We start from the raw sequence: 12,508 nt of genomic DNA, 5'->3' as shown, positions 1-12,508 counted from the left end.
AAGTTACCCTTTTTTCTTGGATACATTCTTGGATACATGTCAGGTCTTCAGCATGTCTTTCCAATCCACCCAGCTGGCTTCCTTGCTAGCTGGACTATTCTGTTCTATCTTCCCCAGCAATTCTGTCCCAAGACAGCCAATCAGAACACTTTTCTCCTTCTCTATTATCCATCCTCATGTACCCTCCATTATGTTCAGTGGTGGGCTTTGAACCATGATCCTTTTATTTTCTTAGAAGTTCCTCAGAAGATGGGTGGAGAATTGACAATTGAGCTTGAAAAGAGCAACTCCTCACCAGCCTACCCCCCATCCTTCCTTCAGACAGCTCAGTTTTGTTTTTTATGTATTGAGTAACTGTAGGAGTTCTTGTGAAGAAAGAGTTCTACAGCTCTAACATGTTATAAACCACTGGCCCACAGAAGATGTATGTCTAAACATCTTAGCAAGGCACACTCTCTGATGGTACCAAGTGTTTCAATTCAGGGTCTACTGCTTGCTCTACTTTCTTGCTTGCTCTGTTGGTTCTTTACCAATTGAGTCATGTCCCAGCCTGGCTTTTTGCTGGTTAATTTAGAAATGGAGTCTCACTTTCCTGCTTGGGATGGGCTTCAGCTGATCCTCTCAATCTCAAGCTGCCTGAGTAGTTAGGATAACAGATGTAAGCTATGGGTACTTGGCTCCATATTGGCTCTTTACTATCTTTCCTCACCTTATTTGCTAGCTTTAATCTTCCACCAATTACCCATATGTCTACTATCAAGACTTATGGAGCTTATCTTCCCCAAACATGCCAGGTACTTTAATAGCTGTGGTCTCCTTCACCAATCGTGAAGGTAGGAAGGCAACTCCTCAGAGGCAGGGGCTTTGCCTTAGGACTCAATGCACTTTTTTTTGGCCTGTCTTGGGGCTTAAACTCAGGGCCTGCGCACTGTCTGTGAGCTTCTTCTTTTTTATTTTGCTCAAGGCTAGCACTCTACCACTTGAGTCACAGTGCCACTTTCAGCTTTTTCTGCTTATGTGGTACTGAGGGATCAAACCTAGGGCTTCGTGTATGCTAGGCAAGCACTCTGCCACTAAGCTACATTCCTAGCCAGCATATTTCTTAAACAAATACTTGTTCTTCCATTTCTCTGCCAGGCCACCATCAGGAGCACTCTGATCCAGTGAATGCTCACCATACTGTGTTGTGGGTTTTATTAGGGGCCCTAGCTCCATCCACAACCCCCCCACCCCTGCCCCACTCCCAAACATGAATTCCAGAGGGCCTTTCTGAATCCTGTCTGCTTAGGAAGTAACTGATAGGAGATAATGCCACTTCCAGCCCAAAACTGCATTCAAAGCCATTCCTAATGCGCTTAGTACAGTTAAAGCAAGCTTACCACCAGCACTTAGCTTGGGCTTCCAAATCCTTCCTCATTAAGCTCACTCTCTTGGACTGATTGATGTGTGACTTTCCACCTGGATGTCTAGTGTTTTCTGTTTATTCCCTTAGCTCAGACTTGATGTCTACCTCGACAATAAGGGCTGGCCAACGTTGGTTCTTTTAGCAGTAGCACCTGATTTTAACCCTTAATCTGTCTGTTTTTCTAATGCTGGTTAAGACTGTCTATACAAACAAGTGGCTACTGAGTCAGGTGCTAACAGCACTAAGTATAGAGAGGAGTAAGAAAAGAACAGAGTCTCTCTAGACAACAAGCAAACAGGTAAAGAAAAGATGCAACTTCAGGAAAGAAGAGATGTCTAGCTCAGTTTTTGTTACTTTCAACAGGTTTATACCAGATGCTTCTATGACCAGTGACTAATAACTTTACCAGAACAATTCTCTGTCAGAAGAAATGACTGCTCTACTTCCTTAGGAAAGTACCTGGCACTAAAGAAATGGATAAGCCAAAGCAATCCCATTTCCCAAAATGCACTCAACTAACTGACCAATTTATAAAATTACCAGAACCTTTCTCCCTTTTGGAGAGGGTGGGATGGGGGAGAGGAGAGTCTTGGTTTCCCTATGTAGACCAAACCAGACAGAAATTCATAATCCTCTTGCATCAGTTCCTACGTGCTGGGATTATAAGTATGTACCACCATGCCTGGCCCAGAACTTCACAAAAAACAAAAACAAAAAAAAAACCCACCAAAACAAAAAAAACAACTACTTCTGCCTGGCACCCATGGCTCACGCATATAATCCTAGCTAGTCAGGAAGCTGAGATCTGAGGATTGTGGTTCAAAGCCAGCCTGGGCAGGATAGCTCGTGAGACTCTTATCTCCAATTAACCCCCCAAAACTGGAAGTGGATCAAATGGTAGAGCACTAGCCTTGAGCTGAAGAGCTGAGAGACGGTGCCCAGACCCAGAGGTCAAGCCACATGACTGACCTCCTCCCCACCGAAAAAAAAAAACAAAACATAAAAACAACCAACTACCTTTACATGACATGGTTATATAGTTATTTTTATGAGAGCAATTTTTATAGGCTTAAAGGTCTTGACATTTAATTTTTTTCATATAAAAATGAAAGTTGGTATACGATCAAGGAAGTCCAAGAAAGATGATAACATAAGCATATGACAAAATTTTTAAAATTACATCAAAAGTAGCTGAAAACTCCTGCCAAAGGTAGAGGTAAATGTAGAAATTTGTTTAAGTTTCTAACAAGGTGTAGTTAGTATGTCCTGCCACAGAACCATAAGGTGTACAGCACAGAGGAGGACAACCTCTTGTTTTTGTGTTTTGTAGATTGGCTGCAACTGTTACTTCCCTTTGGTTTTCTTTTTGTTTTACACAGTGATAATTATCTAAAATCAAATCTGTACTATCCTTTCCCTTATCTTCCTTGAGCACCCCTTCTGTCATTTAAGCTTCTGCTCACCTTACTTGTCTCAGCCATGTGGGGACAGGGACATTACCAGTTTTCTTGGAAGATCATGAAAATCCTCCCACTCAGCAGAGTGCCAAAATGTGCCCCATCAGACCTGTATGACCCCCAAGTCTGGAGGCTTACATGGACTTTGACCACCTGAATGGATATGTATATCTTCCATTCCGGCATGGTGGTACACACCTTTTATCCCAACACTTGGGAGGCTGAGGCAGGAGGATCGAAAGTACAAGGTCTGCCTGGGCTGTGGAGTTAGAAGAGGAGGAAAAAAAGAAAAAGAAGAGAGTAGTTCTTTTCACTGAGGTCTTAAGGAGGTGAGGGGAAGAGGAGGAGGGAGGAAGAGAAGGAGGAAAAAGAATGAAAAAATAAAAAGATGGATTGTTCTAGAGAGATTTCGCTGTGCTCCTAAGAGATAGGCCTGTTATAACATTTCTTCCTTACATCAGGAACAAGACTCTAGTGACCATGTTCTCTAGATTCTGGGTCACCTTGTGCTGAACAGTGCCAGATAAATACTGCCAAATTTCATCTCTTTAAACTCTGTTTTCGATGTTTACGTGGAGACATCCTTCTGTGGACTTTACCTAATAAGTGGAAGCAAACTAGTAAGAGGTAAGTACCATATAAGCATATGCAGGAATCTTCTCAATCACCAGTCACATCAGTCTTTCTTATATTTTCCTGATGGGCATGAGCCTAACTGAAATCAATAGATTCAAAAAGTTGTTTTTTTAAAAAAGTAAATCCGTACAGCTAATTGTTCTTGCTGAAATTTTTCTAGATCTCATTAGGTTACAAAAAAGGGGTTGGCTTAACTATATCAAAGAAAGAATTACAGTTTTTTTTTTAATTTCTTTGTTCCTCTCTCTATCCTTATGGTCTCCTCTTTCCACCTTTTTTTATTTTTTGTTGGTCGCAGGGGTCTGGGTACTGCCCCTTAGTTTTTGCTCTCCTCTACTATGTGAACCACAGCTCTACTCCTGGTTTTTTGTGGTTAACTGGAGATAAGATCCTTACAGAAGCTGGGCATCAGTGGCTCACGCCTGAAATCCTAGCTACTCAGGAGGCTGAGATCTGAAGATTGCAGTTCAAAGCCAGCCCAGGCAGAAAAGTCTGTGAGACTCTTTTTATTTTTGGTGGCGGGGGTCCGGTCGTGGGGCCTGAACTGTGAGCCTGGGCGCTGTCCCTCAGCTCTTCAGCTCAAGGCTAGCGCTCTACCACTTGAGCTACAGTGCCACTTCCGGCTTTTTTCTTTTTGCTTATGTGGTGCTGAGGAATCGAACCCAGGGCTTCAGGCATGCAAAACAAGCGCTCTACCACCGAGCCACCTTTCCAGCCCCTCTGTGAGACTCTTATCTCCAATAAACCACCAGAAAACTGGAAGTGGCACTGTGGCTCAAGTCGTAGAGTGCTTGCCTTGAGCTGAAGAGTGCAGGGACAGTGCCCAAGCCCAGAGTTCAAGCCCCAGGACTGGAAAAAAAAGAGAAAAAAAAGATCCTTACAGATCCTGCCTCAGCTGGCTTCTAATCACAATCCTCAGATCTTAGCCTCCTGTATAACTAGGATTAAAGGCGTGAGCCCCCAGCACCCAACTCTCTCCAGCTTCTGACATTTAGTCCAAGGATGGAAATACTTGTTTGATGGAAATACTCCTGCTGTCCTGGGTCCTTTGCCCAAGTAAAGCTACTCTGAGAAAGTTTCTTTATCTAGGATGCCAGGACACAGAGGTTGGTCGGTAAGGCCGGGGATATGAAGTCCTAAGTATAGTAATACTTCAGTATTTGTTCATCTGGACTCTTGAAAGAGATTCCTGATTCTTGGGTCAAGAGGACATAGTATCGTTAGGTGTCTCTGGCTTGTAATTGGAACATCCCAAACAAACAGACCATCAGAAAGAATGTTCCCTAGGAATTATTATTCTCTGCTTGATTCTCTGGTGTCCCATGGCTGCCCTTTTTCTTCTCAAAAATACCTTCCATTACTTTGTTACCACTCTTTGGGACATGGCAAGCTACAATAGGACCTGTATAGGATGTCGTAGAATCTCAAGCTTAAAAAGGAGTGAGTTATTTCAGTAGCAAGAAAGAAATTCTGGAGCTTTAGCAGATAACTTTGCTACAAAAGTTATGTGCTCCCCAAAGGGAGTGGTATTTTGTCGATACAGTGGGTGATGGATATGAGTCATTTCAGGCAATGTAGAGTTATACCCCTATATGCACCAAATAAATAAAATCTACCTAATTCTTCCCTCTCACTGAGATTTCCCTAAGTGGGTTAGCTTTTGTCACTGGAACAAACTACACAAGAAAACCAACTTAAAGGCTTCATTTGATTCATGATTTCAGAGATTTCAATCCAGCATTGTTTTTAGGCCTGTGGTAAGACAGAACATCATGGTGGGAACCTGAGATTCTCATTTCATGGTGTCTAGGAAGAAGGAAAAATCCTTTTAAGGCTATGCCCCCAGTCACCTAATTTCCCTCTACCGTCTCCCACCAATACCACATACTGGCAACCACAGTTTTAGTATTTTGGACCTTTGAGTACCACTTAAGATCAAAACCATGGAGCTGGGAATGTGGCTTAGTGGTAGAGTGCTTGTCTATCACACATGAAGCCCTGGGTTCGATTCCTTGGTACCACATAAACAGAAAAGGCCAGATGTGGAGCTGTGGCTCAAATAGTAGAGTGCTAGCTTTGAGCAAAAGAAGTTCAGGGACGGTATCCAGGCCCTGAGTTCAAGCCCCAGAACTGACAAAAAAAAATCAAAACCAAAGTAGACCAAATATCCTTTGCCTTAACATGCATCAAAACAAAATGAACAGTCTCACTCTGAGAAGGAGGTAGAAAGTTCCATGGGAAATACGTGACCATGAGAGCCTCCTTTAGGCCCATGGCTGTCACGGTTTGACGTATACATAAGTTCCTAGGACACTCATTCTGTTCCCTGGCGTACTTCCAGATCTTCCCCAAGTTAATATCACTCAATCTGAAGGGGAGTTGACATCTGCAGATTTTTTTTCTATTTTCATGCATGCAAACAAACTATTTCAACCATATTCTTACTCATTCATCCTCCTTCTAGTACTTTCCCCCTAACAGAGTCTATTTACATTCCTATCATTGATGCATTCATTTTTTAGTGTGTATTAGTTGCACTAAGGGGTCTCACTGTGGTATTTCAGATGGGTATGCATTATATGCACTTTCCCCATCCCCCAACCTCTTATTGATCAACAGCTTTCATTGTGCTATCTTCATACATAGCTACAATGTATTTCAACATGATTAACCTCCATCTTTTTTTGCCTTTCACCTTCCTCTCATTCCCCTAAATAGTTCCATAGTTAGAATCATATTCTCTCTATATAGCTATATATATGTATATTCATGAATATGAATATATATGTCTTTTTTGTCAGTTATGGGGCCTGAACTCTGGACCTGCGTGCTGTCCCTCAGCTCTTCAGCTCAAGGCTAGCACTCTACCACTTGAGCCATAGTGCCACTTCCAGCTTTTTCTGCTGAGGAATCAAACCCAGGGCTCGTGCATGCAAGGCAAGCACTCTACCACTGAGCCACCTTCCCATAGTGCCACTTCCAGCTTTTTCCGCTGAGGAATCAAACCCAGGGCTCGTGCATGCAAGGCAAGCACTCTACCACTGAGCCACCTTCCCAGCCCTATATATGTCTTTTAGATCTAGTTTTCCACAGAGTGAAAATAATATTTAGCGTTTCCCCCCCAGATCCTAGGGTTTGAGCTTAAAGCTTTGTGCTTGCTTGACTTGTTTGCTCAGCTAGTATCTACCACTTCAGCCATGCCTCCAGCCCAACTTTTTGCTGGTTATTTTGGAGATAGTCAAAAAGATTTTCTGCCCTGGCTGGATCTGTATTTTGGTATTCCATATTTTAGCCTCTTGAATAGCTAGGATTATAGACCTGAGTCACCCACACCCACCTCAGTATTGGGCTTTTTGAGCTTGATTTATTTCACTTAATATGATGTTCTTCAATTACATCAATTTTCCTGAAAATGACATAATTTCCATTTTTTCTTTATAGATGAGTAATATTAATGGTATATATGTACCATAACTTCTTTATCTGTTCATGTGTTATTGGCTACCTTGGCTGATTCCATCATTTAGTTATTGTGATGAACAGAACTGCAATAAGCCTGAGGATGCAGGTATCTTACTTGTATATTTTGCAGTGCTGGTTTAGTAGTAATTAATTCTTTTAGCATTTGTTTATCATGGAAGATTTTTGTTTCTCCTTTAACCACAAATGATAGCTTTGTTGGGTGCACTAATCCAGGCTGACAACTGCTATCTTTTAGGGCTTCCGTTGTGTCCTTCCATGTGCTCCTTCATTTTGTTGTTGCTGGTGGGGTAGTTGTGGGGCTTGAACTCAGGGCCTGGGCTCTCTCCCTGAGCTCTTTTAATCAAGGTGAGTGCTCTACCCCTTGAGCCACAATGTCATTTCCAGTTTTTGAGTGATTAATTGGAGATAAGAATCTCAAGGGGACTTTTCTGCTTTGAAGTCTGATCCTCAGACCTTAGCTTCCTGAGTAGCTAGGATTACAGACATAAGCTACTGGCACCTGGTACACTCCTTGCATTTTTAGAGTTGACAAAACTGCTGTCATTGAATAAACTTGCCACAATAACTAGTCTCTTCTTTGCAACTTTCAGTATTTTTTATTTTTTGTCAGTTTTGGGACTTGAACCTAAGGATTGGGTGTTGTCTCTGAGCTTATTTTGCTAAAGGCTAGCACTCTATCATTTTGAGCCACAACTCTACTTCCAGTTTTCTGGTAGTTAATTGGAGATAAGAGTTTCATAGACTTTACTGCTGGGCTGCCTTTGAACTGTGATCCTTAGAGCTCAGCCTCCTGAGTAGCTAGGATTACAGGCATGAGCCACTAGCTCCTGGCTCCGTATTCTTTTTATTCTGTGGATTTAGTGTTTTAATTATGTGTCTATTAGTATTTCCTCTCTGATCTTGCTTGTGTGGTGTTCTGTGGTGTTCTCATGGATAATCCCACTAGGTACTACCTATTTGAAGGTTTCACCACCTCAACAGCACCACAGGCTAGAAGGCCCTTTAGGTACACTGGCCTTTAGGGGGCTCATGCCTGTAATCCTAATTACTCAGGAATCTGAAACCTGAGGATTTCAGCCTGAGCAGGAAAATCTGTGAGACTCTTTTTTTTTTTTTTGGTCGTGGGGCTTGAACTCTGGGCCTGGGCACTGTCCCTCAGCTCTTCAGCTCAAGGCAAGCACTCTACCATTTGAGCCACAGCGCCACTTCTGGTTTTCTGATGGTTCATTAGAGGTAAGTCTTACGGACTTTCCTGCCTGGGCTGGCTTTGAACTGCGATCTCAGATTTTAACCTCCTGAGTTGCTAGGATTACAGGCCTGAGCCACCTATACCCAGCTCCATGAGACTCTTTATCTCCAATTAATGACCAAAAAGCTGGAAGTAGAACTTTGTCTCTAGTGGTAGAGTGCTAGCCTTGAGCAAAAAAGCTCATGAACAATGCCTGGCCCCCCTGAGTTCAAGCTTCAGGAACAGCACATAATCACATAGAGACATGGACACAAACACAGATGTACGTGTGTGTGCACACACACATATCCACACAAGTACAAGCTAGAAGTGGAGCTATAGCCCAAGTGGTAGAGTTGAAAATGCGCTCAGGCCCTAAGTTCAAGCCCCAGTACCAGCAAAAAAGAAAAAACCAACAGCAAAAGAAAACATAGGCCTTTGAAGGACCTTTATCCAACTATAGCAGGGCAATTGGGGCAAACAAAGAGATTATATTTTCACATTAAGTCCTATGGTAAGAAAAGTATAGATTGCTAACTCAAGATCAAGAAAGGATTCCTGGAAAGAGCTAGAAATATTTCAAGTTTACAAAAGAGGAAATTTTTTTTTCTCAAAATTACCTTCTAAATTTCAATTTTCCTGCTAAATTTAGTGTGTTACTCATCTGAATTTAATCTAAATTTGTCATCTTCTCAAGTTCAGCACTTGGAGAAATAGGAAGCAGATTCAAGGAAGGTATGTAGAACAGCCTAATCCAATGATTTATTTATTTACTTTTTTGTCGGTCGTGGGGCCTGAACTCTGGGCCTGGGCGCTGTCCCTCAGCTCTTCAGCTCAAGGCTAGTGCTCTACCACTTGAGCCATAGCACCACTTCCGGCTTTTTCTGCTTATGTGGTGCTAAGGAATCGAACCCAGGGCCTCATGCATGCAAGGCAAGCACTTTACCACTAAGCCACCTTCCCCCAATGATTCATTTAAATGTCTGGATCACTGCATTAGCCTCATAGCTGTCCCATATCTATCCCATATCTATAAATGCTACCTTGTGACTCCAGAGTCCTGAAACACAGTGATTCCATGAAGTAGGGAAGAATGATCATTAGGACTTCCTAGTTCCAGTAGGGAGAGTCTGAGACCTAGCCTACTCTGTCTTTGCTTCTCATTGCCACAGGGTGTCACTGTTGATGGATGATTCTCCACAGTCCTGTGAAACCAAATGGTTCTGAAGATTCCCATCTCTGAGATGACTATCAGGCTTCTCTGAAAGAGGGAAGTCTGCTTCCAAGGGGGTTGGTCTAGCTGCAGGTGGTTCCTTGGTTGGGTGTCCAGGCATCCATGTCTCAGAGATCAACCTACTGGGTCAAATCTAGGGCCTTGTGCGTGCTAGGCAAATTGTCCCCCACATAGCTACACCCCTACAGCCAGTGCTTTGGATTAGCCATTCCCAAAGTCTCTTTGAAGTTGGCCTAGTTTCCCTTGTAGGCTAGGATCTTCCTTTCCCCTTCATTATTCCCACTGTGGGTCAACATATCCAATGTCTAGATAGTTCTTCCTTAGTAATTCTTGAAGTGAAAAAAACTGTTATTGAGTCTTTACTATATAGTGTCTTGTTTTCCACCCAGGCGTGCCCTGAGTTGTAATCTACCTAGTTTTAGGTTTCTCATAGTTGCTGGGGTGACAGCTGTGCACTACCACATCCAGATTCCTTCCCTAGACACAGAGTCTTGTGGACATTTTCATGCCTGGGCTGGCTTGGAACTATGATCTCCAATCCAGCATCCCACCTAGCTTGGGATGACAAGTACATGATACTGTGCACAGCTATGGGTTGAGAAAGGGTCTCACAGATTTTCTGCCTGGGCTGGCCTTCAATCCTTAGCCTCCCTAGTAGCTAGAATTATAGGCCTGAGACACCAGTATCCAACTTTACATCTTTTTTTTTTTTTTTCCAGCACAGTAGAGCTTCTAGGGGCAGCTGCCTTCACTGTCTCCAGGAGGCTCCATATGCTAAAGATTTCAATCATTTTCTTTATCTAAACAGTAGAACAACATGCTCATACTATTTTTTTCTCCCGATCCTGAGACTTGAATTTAGGACCTGGTACTATCTCTGAGCAATTCTTGCTCATGGCTAGTGCTCTACCACTTGTGCCAAAGCATCACTTCTGGCTTTTTCTGAGATAAGAGTCTTATGGACTTTTCTGCCTAGGCTGGCTTCAAACCATGATCCTCAGATCTTAGCCTCCAAAGTAGCTAGAATTAAGAGGCATGGGCCATGGGCACCTGGTAGCCAGCTCAAACTTAATCCACAGCTACCCTGATTATCTACAGAAGGATAGTGACTGTACTCTAAATGTTTATCCTCTTAGGGATATTGAAGGTGACCTTTTGTCATCCTTAAGATCTGAGGAAACAAGTTAAATCTAAAGTGGGGCATCTTACTAAAGGGGTAATAATAGTATTTATTTTTTTAACTTTTTAAAAGCATTTAATTTATTGAAACACTCCTGTTTACATAGTTCTGCTTGTATTGTTTTTCTCTGTACGACACATAAATAAAGTTTTCTACATTATTTTCAGGCAGGGGTTGTGGTAAGATTTTCTTTTGTGTTTGTAGTCATATTATCATTTAGCGTTTGTCTCCTCACCATGGAAAAGAGATTACCATGGAAAAGAGATTTTGGGTATTGTCAGTGGTTATTTTAAGAGTGAGCACATTTAGCCCCTACTAGGCCTAGAGCAGGATATAAATAAGGTCCATTTACTTTCGGTTCAACGAGCTTCTTTCTCAAGTTCACAAAACGAGTCCTCCACCACTTAACTCCATTCTCTCTGGAGGCTCGATGAAGGCTAACCAATCTGACGCGTGTATAGGTAACAGCCCCATGGACTGGCACTTGTAAACAGCCAGTGCCAAGCCCATCAGGTTCCCAATGAGATAAACCAGACCCTGAAGAAACTTCTGACTTGAACTCTAGCATCTTGAAAGTGGCTGAAATGGCCATGAGGGCCTGGACCGGCCGCCAGGCCATCCTGCACACCATCATGGTAAGGAAGATGGAGATGTTGCCGGCAATGTACATGATGAAGAGGTTCATGGGGATCTGTTTGAGGGGGCCCAGGGCGATGTCCCAGCAGCGCATCTCCACCAGGATCCGGTCCGTCTCCTGCACGCTGGTGTCTGACACCTGCTTGTCCAAGTACCTACCCGACGGGGTACAGTGAGTCTCCCTGGCCGCTGCCCCGGTCACTTCGGCCCCTGCTGCCTCCGCTGAGCCCGCTCAGCTCAATGGCCCACTTGAGCCGCTGGCCGCAGCTGGCGACTAGGCTGCCCGGAGCCGTCATGATGGCCTCCGCTTCCGAGCCCGCGCGCGCCCCCGGCGACCCCCGGGCGCGCCGCGCTTCCGGCGCGCGGACATAGACGTCACCGTCGCCCCGGAAGTGCGGTCGGATCAATACTAGTATTATAGGGTTATAGTTAGAAAAAGATGACATAGTACTCAAAAAGCACTAGCACACGTGTGCTGCACACATGTGTTCACAGGTGCTGACTTTTGCTGTTACTTACACTAACTCTCCCAGTGGTAACCATATCCTTCATTACAATCCCAAACTCAAGAGTTGAAATTATGACAACCACTGAGGTTCATCAAAAATCATACACCCAATACAAACCTCTCTCTTTCCAATATGCTCTCTGTGTCTTTCTCTCTCTCTCTCCCTCCCCCTCTCTCTCTTTGCATTGGTACTGGGGCTTGAACTGAAGCTGATCTTGAACTGATCTTGTTCAAGGTCAGTGCTCCACCACTTGAGTCACACTCAACTTCTGGCTTTTTGTTGGTTAATTGGAAATAAGAATCTCTTGTATTTGCCTGCCTGGGCTAGCTTTGAACCATAATCCTCAGATCTCAGCCCCCTGAGTAGCTAGGATTACAGGCATGAGCTACCAGCACCCAATTACTTTCCTAGTATTGATGTCAAAATACCAACTATGCTTTAAGGAAATTTTTTAAAGAATAGGTTATTCTGTATTGCAGGCTGCCACAAGAACCTTAACCTATCATGGCTGGGAGCATGGCAGTGATGGAAACTGGACCATAAAACTGGTTTTGGGATACCAGGGGGCCTGTGCCTCTTGCCAGCAACAGACACCCCAAGGTCCTGTTAGCAGGGTCTTTATTGATTATCAGACAGGGGAGTACAGTGCAGAAAGTAAGGCAGCAATCTCTTTGAAGTTACAGACACCTGCACGTGAAACAATCCTAAGATGAGTAACTTTCTTTTTTTTGGGGGGGGGG

General features: G+C 43.5%; 1 pseudogene; it reads right to left on the bottom strand.

Annotated features, from left to right (window-relative positions):
- Positions 1-10,950: 10,950 nt before the first annotated feature.
- Positions 10,951-11,580, bottom strand: LOC105998540 (annotated as a pseudogene).
- Between the last annotated feature and the right edge of the window lie 928 nt (positions 11,581-12,508).

Source organism: Dipodomys ordii, unplaced genomic scaffold (assembly GCF_000151885.1).
Source record: "Dipodomys ordii isolate 6190 unplaced genomic scaffold, Dord_2.0 Scaffold165, whole genome shotgun sequence".
NCBI lineage: Eukaryota > Metazoa > Chordata > Mammalia > Rodentia > Heteromyidae > Dipodomys > Dipodomys ordii.
The sequence above is the reverse complement of the archived record's forward strand: the minus strand, read 5'-3'. Positions and strand labels throughout refer to the sequence as shown.